We start from the raw sequence: 21,402 nt of genomic DNA on the forward strand, positions 1-21,402 counted from the left end.
TTGCTGCTGCCTTCACACATCCCTCCTCACTCATCACCTGCGTGGCCCTGTGGGGTTTACAGACCCTGGCTAAGACACTGCCCCTGGTCGGCCAGTCCCAGGTGAGATTCGCTTTCTTGGCTGCAGCGTTGCCCTTTGACTCTGTCGAGTGAATAGTTGTCTACAGAAGGGATGTTGCCCCATCTTCCACCTGCACCCTGCTGTAATGGTCCTGCTCCGTTTCTGTGTGTTTCCTTCCATTCAGTTGAGATCCCAAGGTTGTTAGTTGCCCTGAGTTCAGTTGACAGTCTGAGGTTGCCACTCACCCCAAGGGTTCCCTAATCTTCCCTGCCTTGAGTCATACCCCGCCTCTGTTGGTCATTCTCATCCAGATCAGTGATCACCGTGCTGCAGGTGCAGGGCCAGGTCATAAGCCATCAGAGACACCCCTCTGGTTAATACTTCCAAATTCGTTTGGCCGTCCAGAGACTACGAATCCCTCTGTTGTACTGTGACCTGGTCCTCCTTTCTCCAGCATTTCCTCGAAAGCATTAGGAGACAGCAAGCCCCTGCACTGCTCTTGTTTCTTTGCACAGAGAGCCCAGGGAGAGAAGGCAGGAGGCAGGAGTGTTCTAGGTGGGAACTGGGGACCCAGTTCAATGGCCCACCCGTGGTGAGTGCTCAGTTATCTGCTAACTGTTTACTGTTATCATCGTGCTAATTTCTAGCTGTCACCTTTTTTATCTGGGTGCCTTAGAAGGTGTCCTGGACTCGTAAGCAGAAAAGTCTCAGTGTGCATCCTGACTCTTAATTACTGAGATATATATGGCCTTGGGAAAATCCATTCCTCTCTCTGAGCATCAGTTTCCTCATCCGTGAAATGGGGTTAATAACAGTAAACCCTGAGGAGACTGTTGACTAGTGGGTGTTTTTTTTCCAAGGAGATGCTCAGTGGTGCAAGAGCTTCCACAGGCTCTTCGCTGCCCGGTGAGCAAGATGGAGACCCCTCTTCACCCCCAAAGTTGTACATCTGGACAGGGCAAAGCTGCTTCTCTGCCCCCGTTTGTTCCCATGTAAGCATCAGTGACAAATACCGCAGTCAGGAAGTTTCTATCCTTTCCATCTGCAGGTTGAGAGGAGGACGTGAAGTGGGGGTTTCTGCCAGCCCCCCAGTCAGCATAGCTTTTTCCATTCCTCTGTCTATGGCTGTACTCTTTTAATTTTTTTGACCTGGCTTCATTTGCTTAATTACTTTAACATTCCTCCATGTTGTAGCATATGTTAATGCTTCAATTCCTTTTATTTCAGTGGAGCAGGAATATACCACAGTTCAGTATCCGTATACCTATAAATAGGCATTTGGGTCATTTCCACTTTTGGAATGTCATAAATAATCCTGTTATGACCATTCCTGTAAGAGTCATGTATGGACATACATATTTTCATTTCTCCTCAATAAATACTTAAGAATAGAATGGCTAGATCATCTTATATGTGTATAATAAACTTGTTAAGAAACTGCTGGACTGTTTTCCAAAGTGGAAAACATTTCATGCTCCCCCCAGCAGTTTACGAGAGTTCCAGTTACGTCACATTCTCAGCATCACTCGGTGCCGTCCGTCTTTGACTTCAGCTATTCCAATACTTGGGTCGTGGTACTCATTGTGGTTTTAATTTGCATTTCTTTCATGACTAAGGACATTGCACATCTTTCCACATATTTGTTTGTCAAATGTATATCTTCTCTGGTAAATACCTGTGCAGATCTTTCTCCCATTTTGTATTGGGTTGTTTGTTTTCTTACTGTTTGGTTTTGAGAGTTCTTTATATCTTCTGGATACATGTCTTTGATCAGACACATGGTTTGCAGATACTTTCTCTGAGTCTATGACTTGAATTTTCTTTTTCTTAGCAGCATCTCTCAAAGAGCAGAAGCTGTAAGTTCTCATGAGATCCGGTCATCAATTTACTCTTTTAAGGATGGTGCTTCTGGTGGTGCATCTAAGAAATATTTGCCTAGATCTTTGCCAAAGATTGCGAAAGTTTTCTCTATTTTGTGTCCCTTGTTCTTTCAATTATTAAGAGAGGAGTATTGAAATCTCCGACTGTGTTTGTGAATTTGTCTGTTTTTCCTTGCATTTGCATCAGGTTTTGCTTCATATATATTAAGCTCTCCTACTAAGAGCTAAACGTTTAGGATTGCTATGTCATCTTGATGAATTGACTCCTTTGTCATTGTGAAATGACCTTCTTTATCTTTACTGATGTTGTTGGCTCTGAAATCCACTTTGTCTGATATTAATACAGCCACTCCAGCTTTTAACTAGTGTTAGCATAGTATATCTTTTTTCCATCTGTTTGCCTTTAACTTATTTCTGTCTTTATGTTGAAGTGCATTTCTTGTAGGCAGCATAGAGTTGTGTCTTGATTTTTGATCCAATTAGACATTCTTTGCCTTTTAACTGGGGGAGCTTAGACCACTTACATTTATTAAGATCATAGATATGGTTAACTTTGAACCTCTCATCTTGTTTTTTCATCCTCTCTGTTCTTTGGGTCCCTTTTTCTTCTTGATCTGCTGTATTTTGGATTGATTGAATATCCTTATAATTCTTTCTCAATTTCCTTTGTTATTTTATTAGCTCTAGTTCTTTGTTTTGTTATTTTAGTGGTGTCTTTAGTATTTGCAGACTAGATCTTCCGCTCATCACAGTCTGTCTTCAAGTGTATCACTTCACATATAGTATGCCTTAGAATAGCATGCTTTCATTTCCCTCCCCCCCGACCTTTGTACTATTGTCGTTGTATATTTTACTTTTGTGTATACAGCTGACCCTTAACACAGGTTTGAACTTTGTAGGTCCACTTATAAGTGGATTTTTTCAATGAATATGCACTGCAGTACTACATGATCCAGAGCTGGCTGGTTGAATCCATGGATGCAGAACTGTGGATGTGCAGGGCCAACTATAGAATTACACATGGACTTTTTATGTCGCAGGGATCAGTACCCCTAACCCTCACATTGTTCAAGGGGCAAGTGTATTATCCACACCACACAACTTTAGTATTTTTGTTTAATGTCAATATCTTTTTCAAGATTTTGAATAAATTTTAAAATTTTATATATTTGCCTATGTAGTTACCATTTCCAACGGTCTTCATTCTTTGTAGGGGTCTATAGTCCCATCTGTTGCCACTTTCCTTCTGTCTGAAAGACATCCTTTAACATTTCTGGGCGTATGACTCTGCTGGTGATGAATTCTTTCAGACTTTGTGTGTCTGAAAATGTCTTTACTTTGCCTTTGTTTTTGAAAGACATTTTTGCTGACAGACTTACAGTTCTTTTCTTTCCATATTTTAAAGCTATTACCCCACTGTCTTCTCACGTGCATTGTTTCCAGTGAGAAGTCTGTCATTGTTATCTTTGCTTCTCCATATATTATGCACCTATTTTTTTTTATGGCTACTTTTAAGATTTTCTCTTTATACTTGTTTTGAGAACTTTGATTTTGATGGATCTTGATATCATTTTCTTTATGTTTATTGTGCTTGGGATCCTTTGGGCTTCCAGAGTGTGTGTGTTTATATTTTTTGTCAAGTTGGGCTTCCAGAGTGTGTGTGTTTATATTTTTTGTCAAGTGTTGGAAATTTTTCAGCTATTATTTCTTCAATTATTTTTTTTTTTGCATTCTCTCCACTTTCTCCTCTCCTTTGAGGACTCCAGTTGCATAAATATTAGGCCACTTAAAGTTCTCCCACAGCTCACTGATACTCTGTTCTGTTTTTTTCTCCTCTCTTCTCATTGTGTTTTGTTTCTGTTTCTATCACTGTCTTCAAGTTCATTCATCTTCCCTGCCACACTGTCTAATCTGCTGTTGATCTCATCCAGTGTCTTTTTCATTTCACACGTAGTTTTCGTCTCCTGCAGTTAGACCTGTGTCTTTTTTGTATCTTCCTTGTCTCTACCTACCTTTTGGAACATATGAGATTCAGTTATAGTAACCATTACTGCATCACTATCTGCTCATTCTAATATCTGAGTCAGTTCTGGGTCACTTTTGATTGCCTTATCTTCTCATTATGATTGTAACTTCCTGCTTCTTTGCATACCTGATAACTTTTGTTGGGTTCCAGACACTGCACCTTACCCTATTGGGTGCTAGATGTTTTTGTATCCGTATCAATATCCTTGAGCTTTGCCTGAAATGCAGTTAAGCTACTTGGAAGCAGTTTGATCCTTTTGCGTCTTGCTTTGAATAGTCGCTTGATGGAACCAGAGTAGTGCTCAGTTTAGAGCTAATTATTGCCCCTTTCTGAGTGCTTGACTCAATGTCCCATGAATCCTGAGGGTTGCTAGTCTGGCTGGTGGCCACAGGCACTACTCCCAGCCCTGCCTGAGTGCCAGGCCTTGTTCTCTGGAGTCATTTTGGGTGGTTCTTTCCTGGCCTTAGGTAGTTTCCTCACACACAGGCCAGATCAGGACTCAGCCGCATACTGGAGGGGGACCCTCTGTGATCTCTAGCTGTCTCTCTCTGCACTGCTCTTGTCTCTCCAGTGCTCTGTCCTGAACCCTAAGCTTCATCTTCTCAACTCAAGGAGTCCCTTGGGTTCGCCCTCCTGAGCCATGGCCTGGAAACCTCTCCAGGCAGTAAGCTGGGTCAATCACTGGGCTCACTTCTTATTTCCTATCTTTTGCTTTTCACTGACCACCATAGTCTGATGTCCACTTGCAACCAAATTATTGTTTTGTATGTTTCTCCCACTTTTCATTCTTCACAGGCATGAGGGTAACCTGATCTATGAGTCCCTTTTGGCTGGAGGTGAAAGTCCCCTGAGCACTTTAACTCAGGGAAGCAGTGGACCAGCTTCGCCTTTTAGGACAACCCCTGTTTCTACAGGTTCTTCCTAATCTCCTGGGGTCTTAGACATCTGGGCCCAGCTGCCTGAATGAGCTCATTTTCCTGGCCTCCTCCAGCCCAGAAGGGTGGTGTGGGCAGGAAGCTGGCCCTTCAGGACCAGCCCCAGGCATCTCCTGGGAAGTGGCCCAGCCTCCCCTGCTGTCACCTCCCCTTCCTGTCTCTGGGTCCCTGGCACTCAGAGGCAGAGAATGTTTGGGTGAATGAGGCAGCTCGGTACTGTGTTGGCAAGAACGGGGCAGCTGGTGGCAGAAGAGCACTCGTGAACCACGGGCAGCAGAATTCACCTTTACGTTGGAACAACACTTCTGCGTCAGGCTTGGCCACAGCCTGCTCCCATGGAGTCAGCATGCCCAGGATTCTACCCCCATTTTAGAGACGGTCACCCAGGTATTAAGTGGCGTGGTTTGTGTCTCTGGGCACTTGTGCAAGTTTAGGGGCCCAGGGCATCAAGCTGGGTGGCCCTGACGGGTCCTTCACCCCTGCCCATGACCCAGGAGGCCCAGCCGGAGAGTCTGAGAGTGACCCTCAGAGCTGCCGCCACAGCCTTGCTCGCCGGCAGGAAGCTCTTTGAGCTGAGGCTGGGGAGCGCTCAGTGAAACAGCCCCCAGGGCACCATTTGCGGAGGCTGGTCTTGCCTGGTCAGGGCAAAGCTGGCAGGGATCAATGAGGACGACCGAGAGGGTGCCATCCTTGTCAGCGAACAGCAGGGCTTTACAGAAGGATGCCTCTGGGGGCTGTGTTGTCACTGTGTGCAAATGCTACCTAGGATGAGCCAGTGGAATTTTCCACTAAGGCCAAATCATGGCAGACGGTGCTAGGCAGCAGCCTCCAACCTGTCTGTCCCTGCGTCCCGAGTGCTCTGAACACTGGAGAGGACAGCAGGGTGGAGGGCCGGGGAGGATGGAGGTGGGGTGGGCTTCAGAGTCTCAGGACTCGGGACAAGGGTACGATGGAGAAACATCACCCCTGTACACACCTGGGAACCAGAAAATTGTATTGCCCGGTGTCCTCAGGGTGTCATTGGTGGAGGGAAGGAGTATCTGTGTGGCTTTTAGAGCTGCTTCCTGATTACCTGCCCTGTAACACTCCTAACTCCTGAAACTCTAAATCAGAGCCTCCAGACGGGTGGTCTTCAGGCTAATTCTGTGCACACGTGTTTAATTCTGTGTACACTGCATCATCCCACGTGCTGTTTTAAGCTGGAATTCGATGCTCAAATCCCCAAATTAAGGAGATGTCGTGGAAAAACCTAGATTTCCACATTCTCTTGAAAATGTAGATGCTCAGGCACCCCTGAGCTGAGTGGAGGCCTCTCCAGGCCTCATAGTCCTCCCTGCTCCCTGCGGCGTCCTGCCCCCCGGGGTCAGTGAGCGCTCACCAAGCCCTGTGGGCATTCCGTGGTGGTCCTGCGAGTGTTGAAAGGCCCTGTCCCCTGTCGGGGAGGGCCTGTCTCCCTCTAGTTGCCACACTGAGGAAGTCATCCCCGCATCCTTTGTAACAGCCTCAAGCTGAGTGACACACTAGTGTCTCCCTGACACTCCCGACTCAGACCTCGGAGCCTCCCAACAAAAAGCCCTGACTCCACCCACGTGTGATGGGGCCTCCCCAGCAAACCTGCCTCCCTCCCCGAGAAAGTGCTCTGAAGCTCATTCCCAGGAAACGCGGAGCGGTTTGCATGTTGGCAGAGGGCAGAGTCTGACCCTGAAGCCATGACATGCTCCTGTGGATTCTGGGTGCCCGGAGACCCACAGGGAGGTACTTGGGGGGCAAGGGCCCTTCTGGGTGACCAGACAGCTGGACATGGGGTCAAGTGCAAAAGGTAGTCATGGGCTCCTCTCCCTTGGCGAGGACAGGCTCTCCCCCGGAGGCAGGGAGTGACCCAAGTCGCCTGTGCTAGGCTCTTTCAGCCCCCGAAGCCCACAGCTGGAGGCTCCCAAAGGGATGTGTGCTTTATATTTTTTATGTCACTGAGACTCCCAAACACACGTTTCGTCAGGGCCTCAGAGAGAACGTTCTGGGGCTCTTTTGGCATTAGGAAGACTGTTCAGGTGGTTGCAGTTGGGTACTGGCTTGGTGCGCCTGTAAGAGGCCATGGAAGGTGCACTTCTGGAGAGGAGGAGTGGCTTGGGCCACCCCTGGTGACATCTCCCAGGCTGAGTTGGTTGGGGCCCCAGAGGGGTCACCTTGGGATATGACGCTATAGCAGATACTGAAACCATGGAAACCAGGGTCTCACCATGCAGCCACCAATGCCAGCTAAGAGGGAGTTGGCTGTCAGTAAGTCACATGGCCTCAGTTGCCTTGTGCATCAAGAAGGAGCATTTTGCCTGTAGGTAACAGAATATATAACTAGAAGTACTAAAGTCGTAAGTCCCTGAAAGTGGAATGTCTCTAGGCTGAGTCAGTAAGGAGCCAAGTGCTATCCCGTTGTGTCAGCCTCGTGGCTACAGAATGGCTGCCACTTCTTCAAGCCTCACCTCCTCACAGGGAAGCATCCAAAGATAGGAAGAAAGGGGGCAGGGAAGAAGGGTTCTCCTTGTGTTTCTCTCTTTCACCTGAGTCAGAGGGCACCTTTAATTAGGAGGGAGTCTAAAAGAGTGGGTGCCAGGCATTCCTTCCTCTGCCAGGTCTTGGCAGCATGGGGGAGGAGGAGAAAGTCTATTGCATGGGCAACTGAGGTTGCCCTGCCCCATCTGTAGGATGGAGGCTGGACTGAGGCTCCTGACAGATGCTCAGGAATATACAGTTGTCTAAGCTTTGCTGCTCAGGGGTATCATTTCAGAAAGTGCTGGAATATTAAAGGTCAACGTAGTCCACATCCCTTGGCAGGTTTCCAGTTTTCCTTGCCCACCTGGTGGCCCCTGTGAAGGACCAGTGCTTCAATATTGTGCCCTGTCTTCATTAAAACTCTCATCTCCCTATCTTACCATCAGGGGAGAAGCCGTTTGATTTGAACAGATTCATGCTAAAGTGTTAGTGACTGATAGGCCTTAGTCTTGGTCCACGTACATTAACAAATGAGAGCTTGTTAACCTCAAAGAATGAATCCTCTGGGCAAGAAAAAGATGTTGTTTCTGGGAAGGGGTGGGAAAACTACCAAGGAGGAAATCATATCCTCTGTGATTCTATCACTGGGTGGAAAAAACTTTTAGAAAGTGAGGATAGGGTAGGAGAAATAGCATTTACGAAGCACATGATTGTGTTAAGTTGTTTACGTCTCACAATTACCCTATAAGATAATGATTAAGATTCCCACTTTATAGAGGTGGCTAGAGAAGATCAGAGAGGTTAAGTCATTCATCCAAGATCACACAGCCAGGAAGTGGCAGAGTAAGGATCCAACCCCAGACCCATACTGCTCGGGGCCACTGGTCCCACCCAGCCTCTGCTCTCCTTGTCTTTTATCATCTTCATTTCGAGGGAGCCCTGACTCACCCACGGTCTCCACAGTCTCCGAGGGCCCAGTCAGAAGTCACACAAAGATGTTGTTCCCTGCATTTGAATACCCAGGCCTCAAGGCAGTGCTGTGCCCTCCAGCCAGTCAGCGCCTGGGGCAGGAACAGCAGGGGAGGGAGTCGGGGGAGTGGAAGTGAGCAGCTGGTCCACTGGGCTGTCACAGCACAGGCACTTAGTGACACTGAGTGGGGACCAAGCCAGGACATCAGTGTCCAAGCCTTTGCAGGGCCTTCTCACTCGAGCCACCTGCAGGGGACCTGGCAGAGCTGACACATCCTCTTCAGAGGTGAAAAGAGAGGCCCAGGAGAAAGGCAGGGGCCCATCCATGCCTCGTGTCCCTACATGGCAGGGCCAGAGCTCCAGGCCAGGCCCCCCACCCCGTTCAGGGCACGTTCCACAGTCAGCTCTGTCTCAGAGTGTTTCATCAGAAATTGATGATGCACATGCTCTGTGTCGGGCCCTGGAGTAACCAGGCTGAATGAGGCAAGGTCCCTGTTCCCACTCAGCCTCAGCGATGACAGCTAATGTGAAGGGGCACTCTTGTGCTTACAGGACCCACAGAGGGTATTGACCCGTGGGTTGCAAACTCACATGTCCCCAGGGCCAGACTGATGCCAGGCTGCATGAAGGCAGTGAGGGTCTGGGGGAGGTAAGCAGTGAGGAGTGGTGGGAACTGCAGTGCCTCTGAGGAGACAGTCACCCTCGGTGCCATCCAGTGGGTCACCTGGTGGCTGGTGAGATCCAAAGAGCCAGATATTCCCATTTTAAAGAAAATCCAGAAATCTGCACTTTTATATGTAAGTTTCCTAGTTTTTAGAACTCTCTCCATGCCAACAACAAAAAATCACCTCTAGACTGGATACAGCGTTTGACCGCTGCCCACTGCTCATGAGGCACAGAGAAGGAAAGGACTTTCCTGAGGTGACACAGCAAGATAGTGGCTGAGCCAGGCCTTGAACCCGAGTCTCCTGATTCAAGCAAAGTCCCTTCACAGTCCCTTCTCTCTTCTGGATGTGTGACAATGTTTTAGCTTTGGCACAAATGACTTAGGGTGGGAAATATAGCCCTCCTGAAACTTCCATAAGAAACACATTGGGAAATTGGCAGCAGGTCGTGTTAAATCTTCTGGCACCTTCCGAAGAGTGGTTTGCAATTTTAATCCTGAAGTTGTTCTGCTCCTTCCTGCTCAGAATGCAGGGGACGCAAGCCCTCCCCTTTAAGGAGGCAGGTCCCGTTGTTCATGGGGTGTGTGGAGCCTGGGGCTCTCCTCTGGGGGCAGGAGTGGGGTCTACTCCGCACAGTCTGTCCCACTGTGTCCACAGCAGCCCCTTGGCAAAGACCTTCTCTCCTGAAGCCTGGCCCTCCAGGAGCCCGCGTCAGTTAGCAGGAGCCTGGGCCCCATTGATTAGATGGGAGGCAGAGCGATGAACAGCACAGGTCTTTTTGCTGGATTTGAATCCTGGTTCTGCCACTTGACTTATCAGTTGTGTGACCTCAGTCAAGTCACTTCACCTCTCTGAGCCTCAGGAGTCCTCATCCATAAATGGGTTAATAAGATTTACATGCAGAGTTGTAGTATGACTCTGTTCCTACCATAGGTTCCTATAGGTAGGGAAGGATGGACCCTTGTCGCTTGGCTATTAATAGTCATGTTAATTACAACAAATAAACATGGACTTCAACTGAATTAGAACAGAAAATTTGGGGTAACAGCAGATTTGACAAATGTTTTCCCCTCCTTATTTATACCTCAGTTAATCTTAATTTCAATAAATATTTATCTAGCATTTACTATGCTAAGCACTTTACAAATACTGACTCATTTAATCCTTGCAACCCCTCTCTGAGGCAGACAATACAGTAGAGGTTTCCAGATGAGGAAATGGAGACCCAGAGAGACTAAGTAACTTGCTCCAGGAGAGGCAGCGGGCGGGTGGCGGGCCTGGGCTGCAAAACCAATCCATGTGGCGTAGGGTCTATGCACACAACCATGTACTCCCCTTTTTCTGCTTTGTTGCTTCTGAAACACAATTTCCAATTTGGAATCGACCATCTCAGGGAAAGAAATGGTTCTTTCCATACCTGAGGAAGTGGTTGAAAGACTGTGCCTTGGGATATAAAAGACATAGGATCAAATCCTCGCTCTGCCTCCTCCCTGGCAGGGTGACATTGGGCACGTGATCCCCCTCCACCCCCGAGCCTCGATTTCCCCAACTCTAAACTGGGCTAATATCACCACTCACCTCTCAGGTGGAGGGAAGTAGAGTCAGCCATGGATGTGAAAGTACTTTATAAAGTCTTAAATGCGGTATTTGGGGCTTGGGGGAGTTAAATCATCAGGATTATAAAGCTGATTTTCACCAAAAAGTGTCCAGCCCTTAAGCATTGCCCTTCCTTGTCTGTGGGGATCTGATGAAACCAGCATGCAAAACACAGCACCTCCCCCTACCATGGCACGTGGTGATCCTGTCCTGGGGGCCGGTGTGACCCTCTGGCTTGTCCTCAGTCCTGCCTGGACTCTTTGCTCTAGGGTTCAGGTGTGTTTACAATCCAACACTGAGAGGCTCAGCCCTCCCTCAACGCACAGCATCCATATCCACGCAGGTCATAAGAGGATTTCTGCCTTTGCGTTGCTTGGCAATATTTTGTTTAAATGAATTTGTGCCAGGGATTAATATAGTCTGTGAGCGGAACTGCTTACTTGGCAGGAAGGGGAAAGTGAACTGGGTTTTAAGAAACCTGATGTGAAAACAGCTCTTAGGATGAGGGGGAGCAGATGAAGCTTAGGGCTGCAGAACTGGACTCCAGAGGAAGCATCCCTAGTTTCCATGCCTGCTAGGCCACTTCCCACCTGCAACCAGAGCGCTCAGTCTCCTCTAAAAGGTAACTGTCACTGGGTGGTGAGGCTGCACGATGCCTGGCAGCTAGCACGTGCTCAGCAAATGAAGGGTCAGCCCCGTAAGAGCAGGCTCCACGCTCCCAGCGCCTGGAGGGCACACAGTGGATCCTCGTGCTTCACAGATTCCATGTTCCTTATTAAATTTGCCTAGTAACTAAACAGTATTTGTAACCCCCCAAATCAATACTCGTGGTGCTTTTGCCGTCATTTGCAGATATGAGTGGAGCAGCGAGAATTCTGAGTCACCCAATGTGCAAGTTCCTAGCTGAGGCTGAACGGGGGGGATGTGGTTCCGCCTTCTTATTTCAGCTCTCTTGGGTCGACAAGTGTGCTTCCTTACGGTCTCCTGGGTGCCACGTGTTAAACTTTTTTGGGCTTTTTGTTGGTGATTTTGCTGTTTTAAATGACCCCCAAGTGCAGTCCTGAAATGCTGTCTAGGGTTCCCAAGCTGAGAAAGCTGTGTGATGTGTCTTACGGAGAAAACAGCCACGTCAGGTGAGCTTCATTCAGGCGTGCGTTACAGTGCCATGGGCCGTGAGTTCAGTGTTAATGAGTCAACAGTAGGTACCAAATAAGGTGTCTTCGTACAGAAACATACATAAAACAAGGTTATGTATTGATCAGTTGATGAAAATGTTGTCAGTTGAGGCTCACAGGAGCCTAACCGTGTATTTCCTCTCGGAGCCGCAGTTCAGTTTTCACTAACTCAGCATGGGCGGATATTTTACAGAACGTAACTACTGCTACTAACAAGAATCAACTACATAGCAGTCGCTGTTATCATCATTATGGCTTTTGCTCTTCAAGTGGGAGTCAGGAAAGAGGCTGGGTTTCGAGTTCTCCCAACTTGATAGCAACTGTGGGGATCAAATACGATAAAGGCTGTGAAAGGTGGTTGTAAACTGTAACGTCTGTGGCTAGGCATTGTAAATGGCATCACCTTAACTATCACATAGAAATCCTGCTCCAGGGAAGTCATCCTGCACTGAGGGCTCTGGCGAGGGCCTGCCTTGGTCCATGGGGCTGAGATTGAGCTTTAGGGCCTTAAGAGACCACACTGAAACGGGACAGGCAGAGTCCTACTGGACCTCACAGGTGTCACTTCCCTGCATATTAGTCCTTTGCCAGAGGACTGTTCCTGGCTGATGCCCATTCTGCGAACACCTTGCCTGGGCAGAAGCATAGCTCTTGCCTGGACAGTGGCATGGCTGCCTCACTGCTCTCAGCCTCCCTTCTAGGGTCCCCTACCTCCTTTCTCCACATCACAGTGACTGGACTCCTCACCCTCCCGCTTTATGCCCTTTAATGGCTTCCCATTTTTCCCAGGAAAAACCCCAAAGCCCTGCCCATGACCCATGAGTCTCTGGGTGGGCAGGCCCCTGCCCACATCCTCGGCTTCATTTGATACCACATTGCCCTTCGCTTTCTGCTCCATCCACACTGGCTTCCTCCAGTTTCCTTGAATACAACATGCTGTGCCCCTCCTGCCACAGGGCCTTTGCACTTGCTAAACTTCTCTCCCTATCCTCATTACCCACTCCCCTACCTCCAATACCTTTACATGCTCACAGCCTGTACATCCTTTGGGTCTCAGCTCAAGTTCCTTCCCTGAGTGGGGACAGAGGGGGCCCTGTGACATAGCCCCCCCTCCACCCCACTTTCCCCTTTATAGAACCTGTCTCAGTGACATTTTACATTCATTGGAGTGACCATTTGGTAAATGATCGTCTCCCCCATCCCCTCCCCCAGACTTCAGACTCCATGAGATCAGACACCAGGGCTACCTTAGCTCACCACTGAGTGTCCAGAGCACAGAAGAGGGCCTGACACATCTGGATGCCCAATAAACACTTAGTACATGAGCGGACATCCATCCTTATGCTGCCCACTGGGGAAGGTCCTGCTGGACACGACTCAAGCTCTCCCCTGCAGTTCTGGAAGGATGACGAGCTAACATGTGGAGCACAGCCATGTACAGGGACTATCTTCTTTGGTTCTCACTACCATCCAGTGAAGTGGAAAGCTAATAGGTACCTGTATCGGAAGAAAATGATGACGAGGCTCAGGGAGACAGGGAGAACTGGCCCAGGCACACAGCTAAGAAGGGGTAAGGGCAGGATTTGCACCCAGGCCTGGCTGACTCAGGAGCCTGTGCTCTGAGCCTCTCCCTCCCGCCCCTCCTTGTCTTCCCACCTGTGGTTTGTCCATACCCTGAGTATGACAGTTTTATATGTGAAGGGCTGCATCACTTAGGGGATCGAGGACTTGACCTCATGTCACTAGCCTTTCTGATGTTTTCTTCTTTTATTCCCTGGTTCCAAAGGCAGAGCATGATGGAGCCTGTTGCTGGTCTGTCCTTGGGGCTGCTTGCTGGGCTGGCTGCCCTCAGCACATTTGCAGAAAGGTGCTCACCTCTTAGAGAAGCCGAGTCTGATGGATGGAGTCAGCACCTGCTGGCAGCACTGGACATGCTTGTGCAGGCTTTGGCCTCTGATAAGCCTTGTGGGGACAGGCAGTCACAGGATGCTGAGATAGTGAGGCTTATTTGACTCACCGCCCTCCCCCAGACTTATTTTACACGTGAGGAAAGTGAGGCCCAGGAAAAGAAGGGAACTTATCTAAGATCATAGAGTAAGTTTCAAAAACAAAATGAGAAGCTGGGGCTATGGGCACCCTGAGCGGTGTCATTCATGTTTGCCTCAAGGTCTCACTGGTAAAATGAGGACAGAGGAAAGTTCTTTGCCTCTACCAGTCTATCATGGTACCTGAAACTTAACCATTAATTCTTTTGCCTTAGAGAGATTTCTGCTAATTCTCTGACAGAGTGAAAATACCCTTGGATGGGTGAAGTGGGGAGGGACAGCCTAAGTCATCAATCAAAAAGGTTATCTATGTCTCCATCCATCCCCTTCTCTCTCCATCTACACCTTCATCTATCCACTTATCTGTCTCTCCAGCTATCCATCCACCAACCCATCCATCCATCTACCCAACCACCCACCCACTCACCCCTCCACCCATCTGTCCACCCATCCATCCCTTTTACCAGATTCTCACTAAACACCAGTTCTGTGACTAGCTCAGTGGGATAGAGGGATGAATATGGCTCAGGTCCAGCCTCTGCAGAGCTCCCAGCACCCCGGAGGCAGCAGGTCTATGAGGCCATATTTCCCCTGCACGATGAGGCCCACACTAAGGGAGATGTTCCTGCTTGGCTTCACAAGGAAGAGATGGCCAAACAGAAAGACCCTGACCCTGAGTTCATCTCAGCCCTTGCTACTGACTGGCTGTGTGTGCTTGGGGAAGCCATGCCCCTCTGGGCTCAGTGTGCTCATCTGCGATGTGGGTAGGTTGGACTAGATGAGTTTCCCAGACTCCAGTCATTCCCATATGTCCTCCTCACCTATAGACAAGATCACCTGTACTAAAAAGTACTTCTGGTCTTTCTTCAAATAAGTTGACTTTTCTTTTTAACCAAAATATGTTTTGGAATCAAACCTCATTGCTACCATAAATGGAAAAAAATGGTAACAGCTGTCATAAATAGAAAGTAACCATAAAAATACTTTAAAAAAAAGGCAAACTGCTAGCGGTGTTAAATTCGAGGTAGATGTCCCTTTCCACCAGTGGCAGCCTGCTCTCCTGGTTAAGGCAGAACTTAGTGAGGGGTTGAGGAGGAGTTAAGAGGTGAGATAGGACTACACGGAGACTCGCCCCTCAGAGTGGGTTCCCTGCGCTGCGTCTGGATATCATGAGGTGGTGGCAGGGGAGGGGTCACCCCCGGAGGGTCCCCTGAGTGTGAGCCCAGAAGCTCTGCCCTGGAGGGAGCACCAGGCTGGGCGCTGTCCTGGCCCCTCTCTCCTGCACCCTCTGCATGTGCCCGGGCCTAGCCCCTGCCGAGAACTCACACCTCCCCTGCAAGCCTCCCAGAAGCCAAGGGTCAGGAAGGCGTGAGCCGGATTCTGTAACTCGAACCGGGTGGTATCTGCTTCAAATCCTGGTGGAGGAGAGAAACTAATATGGAAATCTGAAGCCATCCCATCCGGGAGCTCGGTGGCATCGGGTGCTGCCCGGAGAGGACCCAGACCCGTTCTAATGTTACCTTCAGCCACAAGACTCCTCCTCCCTGCCTCCACCCCCACCTCCAACCCTTGACCCAGGGTCCCCAAAGCCCACGACTGTGCAGGGCCCCTAGGACATGGCCTTCCTGAATCTCTCTGTGGCGTGATCAGTTATGATCAGAAAAAGGTCTCTTAGATTCTCCGAGGCTTGAAGTGGCCTCACTCTTCTCACCCCTGGCAGGCAAGGGCCTGCTGGAGCAGGGAGACCGAGTGTGGGGTGTGCTGGGCCCTGATGGCTCCCCGCGTGACCTCGCCCCTGACGTTCTGGGGCTGCAGCAACTGAATTCAAGGTTATTATTTACTTGAAAAAATGTTCCATTTTGGATTCAGATTTCAGAAAGATATTTGAAATGCTGAACTTGCTGCCAGCTTTGTGGAAGACACAGAAAAGCCCACTTTCTCACCTGGCCTTGGCTCCAGCCTGGGGCTTTTGGGGAAGGGCTGATCTTGGTACCACCCAGCCCCCACCCCCAGATCTGAATTGCCAAACCAGAAAAGCCCAGAAGGGGAAAAAATGTTAAAAACATAGCGTTGGGCTTTGCCTTAGAAAGTGATTTTTCTCTCTAGTTAATAGTTGTAGTCTTTTGTACAGGTTTTGAAATTCATTCATTCATTCCACCAGGCTGGTGTTTGACTGACAGGCACCTGTAGGTTATTTACAGCTGACATCCCTCTTGGCACATGCCCCTTGTGAAATATTTTACACATCTCCCCCATATTCGCACGTGTTTACTGAGCACATACTGTGTGTTTCAGACACTGAGCTTGTCAAGCCCAGGGACATACCAGTGTCCAGACACTGTCCCTCCCTCAGGAGCTTGTGGTCCACTGCAGGAGGAGACACACCCACGATCACAGGGCAGGGACTGCTGTGACGCAGAGCCAGACACGGCGCCTGCCGTGGGAGCTGGAGGAGGGCACACTCACATCTCTGCCAGAAATGCAGCAGAGACATTTTGGGAAAATTACCCAGAGGGTGAAATTCCACACCTCAGACTCTTACTGAATTCCCTTGTTGACAGAGCAGAAAGGTTCCTGAGAGATCTTTGAGGCCAGCGTTCTCAAGGTGGGTTCTGAGGAATGCTAGTTTTGTGGGCACTCACAGACATTACTCCAAAAAAGCTTCAAAAGTCAAGTTAGTTTGGGAAATACTGGGTCAAGCAGAATTAAGCGGGTTCCTGTGTTACAGCGCTTCGGAGCCTGACGTGTTGATTGCCCTGTGAAACCTGCGGGACCAGCAGCGGCTACAGCATGAAACGTGGTGCACTGTTATGGGGGGGGAGCCTCTCAAAAGGCTGGTGCCCCACGAGCTTACTCTGGGGAGTATAATCCAGTCCAGCCCGCTGGTTCACAGATAAGGAAACTGAGGCCCAGAGAGTGGCTGGCACTTGGCCAGCGTCTCACAGGGAGCAGGGGGCTGAGCTGAAACTAGAGCCCAGGGCTCCTCCCCTGAAAGCGGGACGCTTAAGGTTTGTGGTTTGGGCCTTGGCTGTTAGTGGCATGTGAGGAGAATGGAATCCATTCCACTCCTGAAGAAATCCTGGGACGGTTCTTAGAGGAGGTAGGATGTGTGCTGGAAAGTCTGGGGCTCCTGGGAGCCAGTGATTCGTGACTTTATTGGCTAAACAGTGGTATCACTGAGAGCCAGGTACACACTAGAACCTCATGGATGCCCAGCTTGCTGAGAGGGCACCTCAGGATGGGGACGTCCTCGCACCTGAGGAGATTAGTCCCTGAACTCACAAAGGAGGGCAAGCACTTAGAGGTGAGGCTCCTCTTCTGGGGAGCCTTCCCTGATTGCTACCACTGAATCGAAGTGATCCCCCAGCCCTGAGTTCTCACTCCGGGTGTTCTGTAGTGTCATTTTACCCTTATTTCATCTTCCTTGTGAGTTTTGTTTTTAGCCAGTGTGGGATTTCCACTAGTTTACAAGCGATTTAAGAGCAGAGCTGGTGGCTTCTTCTTCCCTGTATGGTTAACGTTCGTGAAGACCTCACTGGGTGCCAGGCTCAGCCCTCCATGTTTTCCCTGCATCCTCTCATTTTACCTTCATCACTGCCCTCTCCAGGGGCTGTTTCTATTCCCATTTTATTGAGTAGAAAACTGAGGCACAGGAGTTTAGAGGGACTTGCTTGAGAACAAGGGCCAGTAAATGATGAAGCAGAGATTTGAACCCAGGCCTTCATCTCTTTTTACAGGTAGGCTTGTGAAATTGGATGGAATTGAGTCGTGGATAATCCCACAAGCATCCTTTTCTCCTGGGGCAGGGACCTGAAGCCTGGGGGCTGGGTCCCCACTCAGCGACCGTGCTCCAAGCTTAGCCCCGTCTCAGCTCGCTCACTGTAAGGGGATCCAGGGTGCGAGGTGCTGTCACCTGCAATTTAGAAGGGCGAGAGTCACAGACTGACAGCTGGCTTGGCCTTCAGGCCCCCACAGCCCCCACCCTTGTGCCCGGACTTGCCCCAGGCCTTCTGGAGTCCTAGTCTCACTCACCCCCATGTCATTCCAGAGCTGTCCATGCTGCGGGTCTGCCGGTTTCCCTGCCAATTACTCTTCATCCTAGCTTTTCAGCTTTATTTATGGACTGAGAAAGTTGGACCCAGGGTTCATAGCTGTTGTCAGTGTGGATAAAATGTTAACAGTGGTGACACCCAAGCATCACCCTCCCTGCAGTCCTGGCTGGGCCAGGGGCCGGGGTCTCCTTTCTTCCATAATTAAAAATTCACCAGTGAAGACAGATCGCTCATCAGTCTTTCATCCCAGCAGTCCCCATCGGAGAAGACAGGGCACCGCTGATGAGGCTGGCCTGGCTGCCCCCGGCCTGGGCCTTTGCCACTGTGTGCATGAGCTCAGGGCCTTGGGTGGGGAGCAGGTGGGCCCAGCCGAGCCTGGGGAGACCCCTTGAACATCACCGAAGGGTACCAGGCGTCGCAGATTCTGCTTTCTGCCTCATATGGGCTGAGACATCAGGGAGAGACCCACAGAGGATCAGAAAATAAGTGTGCAGAACAAAACAGTCAGGAGGCAGCTAAATAGCCACGTAGCTAGTCCTATCCAGTTAAAACTATGGGATTTACACACTTGAAAGTTGCTGAGAGCAGGTCTTCAATGTTCTCACCACAAAAAAGAAGTGGTAATTATGCGACGTGATGCAGGTACTGCTAATGCTACAGTGGTAATCACTTTGCAATATGTAAATGTGTCAGATAACATACGCTGTAAACTTATGTAATGTTATATGTCAATTATATCTCAAAAAAGCTGGAAAAAGGATGTAGATCATCCATGTCCTAACAAGTAGAAACATTTCATTCAAAACCACCCCAACAACAATAAAACACCCCACGGGATAGTATGTGTGAGGACCTCATCATGGAGCCAGCTTGGAGGAGGCGTCCTCGTCGGCAGTGCTAGTTATTATTATTGCCGTCGAGGTTGTTGCCCCTGCTCCAGGACTCACCTGCCGTGCTGGTCTCAGCCATGTTAGATAACTCCTCTGGGACTCAGCGTCCTCCTCTGTAGCACGGCAATCATTACAGTACCTTCCTCCTAGATTTGGGGTGAGGAGCGGATGAAACAAGACCCCTTAATGTTGGTGCTAATTAGTAAAATCATTATTGAAGAGACTGAACACTGACCCCCATCTCCTGATGCAGCTGGGCCCTCCTGTGTCCCAGGCAGAGGCAGGGACAGCCTGGCAGGCCAACAAAACACTGGCTGTGCTGCTTTCTGGCTGTGTGGCCTTTGCAAGCCTCCCCTTCTCCCGGCCTCAGCCTCCCCTTCTCCCGGCCTCAGTTTCCCCTTCTCCTGGCCTCAGTTTCCCCATCTCTATAGCGCAGGTGCTGGGGCCTGTGAGCTCCCGGGTCACTTCCTGCTGTGGGTTCCAGGAAACCCTGCACCTGGCCGCCTCTTGCGGGCTCGTGTTTTTCCTAGAAGAGATTTGGGGGTGGGGGCGCTCTGCTGGGTGCTTTCCACCGTGACTCCTCTGTATCGGCCCTAGGCCTCTGGATTCCCTGCAGCTCTGCTCCCCCATCTCTGTGAACTCTGAGCTGGGCTGTCTTTCCAGGAAGGGGATAGCCTGGCTCCGTAGTGAGAAGGATTGGACGGTGTCCAGTGGAAGGGAGCAGGCAGGGGTGGCAAGGGGAGCTCAGGGCCCCAGCGATGGGGCTCCAGGTGCTGGGGGAGGGGCAGAAAACTCAGACTCAGGCCAGGTAAGCAGAACAGAAGCTCTGGGAAGATGGTGCCAACTAATAGTTGGTGGGGGTGGAACCGAGCTTCTGACATCTTGAAGGACCTGGTTAGCCTTGGCTTAGGGCCTGAGGGGTGTGGATCCCGTGGGGCAACAGGGCCCAGGAGGCAGGGCCACTGCGCTGGATGACTGCCACACATCCCTGGAGACCCACTGTCCGCCCTTCCCCCCTGCCCTGTGGTGAGGCGGGACCTGTAGGGCTGCATCCTGCACTCCCTCCCATTCTGGCTTCCTATTGGCTTTGGCCAGTGGGGAGCTCTGGCAGGACATGGAGTGAGGCAGGGGAGAGATGTTGGGGTATTTAGTCTCCCAGCTCTCTCCCTGGGGATCTCCCTGGGCTGGCTACATGCCTTGCCCACAGGTGACAGCTCCTATCAAGGATCATCCCACACAGCCTGCTCTGCACCTGGGTCTGGAAACTATTTCCCCACCTCGCCCCCCAACCCACTTCCACATGAGGGGTGTTGGCAACAGAACCGCTCCTACTGGGGCTGGGAAACGGCACCACTCCTGCCCACACCTTTGCCAAGAGGTCCTTTATTAAACCCTCAGGACCCTGCCTAATTGAGTCCCCCAGAGCCGCAGAGCAGGGATATTGCAAGAAGACCCTGGAGAGGGGGTGGCAGGGTCCCCGACCCAAACGTGGCCTGGAGTCTTTCTCGATCTTCTCACCCTGGATCACTCCAAGGGACGGACCTGGCATTCTCCCCCTAGAATTCTCAGTTTCTGTGTCTGGAGCAGAGAAGGGAAGGGTCGGGGAGGGAGCCTGGGCTGCGCAGGTCATGCGATGCCAGTGCAGGGCTGCTCGCTCCAGTGCCCTGTTCGGGCAGACGGGTGGGGTTGGGGAGCATCTGTGGGCCTAGGGGAGCAGCCCCACGCAGCTCCAGCCCATCACTGTCCTATTTGCATGGGGCCCAGAGGTACAGCCCTCCCCAGAGGAGTCAGAAAGCCAGACTTTTATGTACAATCCCTCGGTTTCTGAATACTAGGAGCAGTTCAAATATTCAATTTTAAACAAATATTCAATTTCAAACAGCCAGATCTGGATCCCTGGCCACCAGTTTGTGACCCAGAAAATACAAGCCCCTCTAACCTGCCTTTCTGATCTTTGCTCATAGGTTTCCCGCACCCGGAGCGTGGACCGAGAGCAGCCCAGGAGACAGGTAAGGGTGAGACCAAGATCCCTGGTTCACGAAGGGAGGCTCAGAATTCCCACCTGCACCTCAGCGCCGTTAGTTGACCCCAATTAGGAAACACTTGGTTTTCAAACCACCTGTCTGTACTGTCAACCACCCGCTACCGCTACCGCCCCAGCCTCCCTAACCCCCTCCCAACACAGAAGCGCTCAGCAGCCACTCCCAAAACCCTGTGGACCTGTGGGCAGCGAGGGAAGAAGAAGCAGCAAAAAACAAATCTGAAACGGCAGTTTGGACTCATTTCCTGTGTGTGTGACTTTCCCCCTTGCCAGCCCCCCACGGAGTCTGTGTGTTACCCACTTTACTTTGGGGCGGTGTTCTAGCAAAATAGAGGGGCGTTTGGATTAGTCAATGTCCTTTTGAGATAAAGAGCCACGTTCCTGTGTGGGTTACATGGCTGTCATTTCGGTCATTCACACTTCAGTATCTTTCAATGCCGTCAGGTTATTTTTCAGTTATTATCTCACTGAGGACAGCCACACTGAGGGGTATTACTGACTTGGGGGTCTGCGAAGGGGAAGCCCTGTGCAGAGGGCCCTGGCCCAGCCTGAGTGGGGCCTGGGGCGGAGGGAGGACTGTC

General features: G+C 50.3%; 1 protein-coding gene across 2 annotated transcripts in view; it reads left to right on the top strand.

The window, feature by feature from the left end:
* The window catches only part of ATP2B2 (ATPase plasma membrane Ca2+ transporting 2), a 330,499-nt gene that overhangs the window by 49,871 nt on the left and 259,226 nt on the right, over positions 1 to 21,402 (top strand). For both annotated transcript variants that reach the window (XM_074344350.1, XM_074344347.1), the window contains exon 2: positions 20,745 to 20,789. The gene's annotated coding sequence lies outside the window, so the exon portion shown is untranslated. The remainder of the gene's footprint in view (positions 1 to 20,744; positions 20,790 to 21,402) is intronic.

This window comes from Camelus bactrianus, chromosome 17 (genome assembly GCF_048773025.1).
Source record: "Camelus bactrianus isolate YW-2024 breed Bactrian camel chromosome 17, ASM4877302v1, whole genome shotgun sequence".
NCBI classification, from domain to species: Eukaryota; Metazoa; Chordata; class Mammalia; order Artiodactyla; family Camelidae; genus Camelus; species Camelus bactrianus.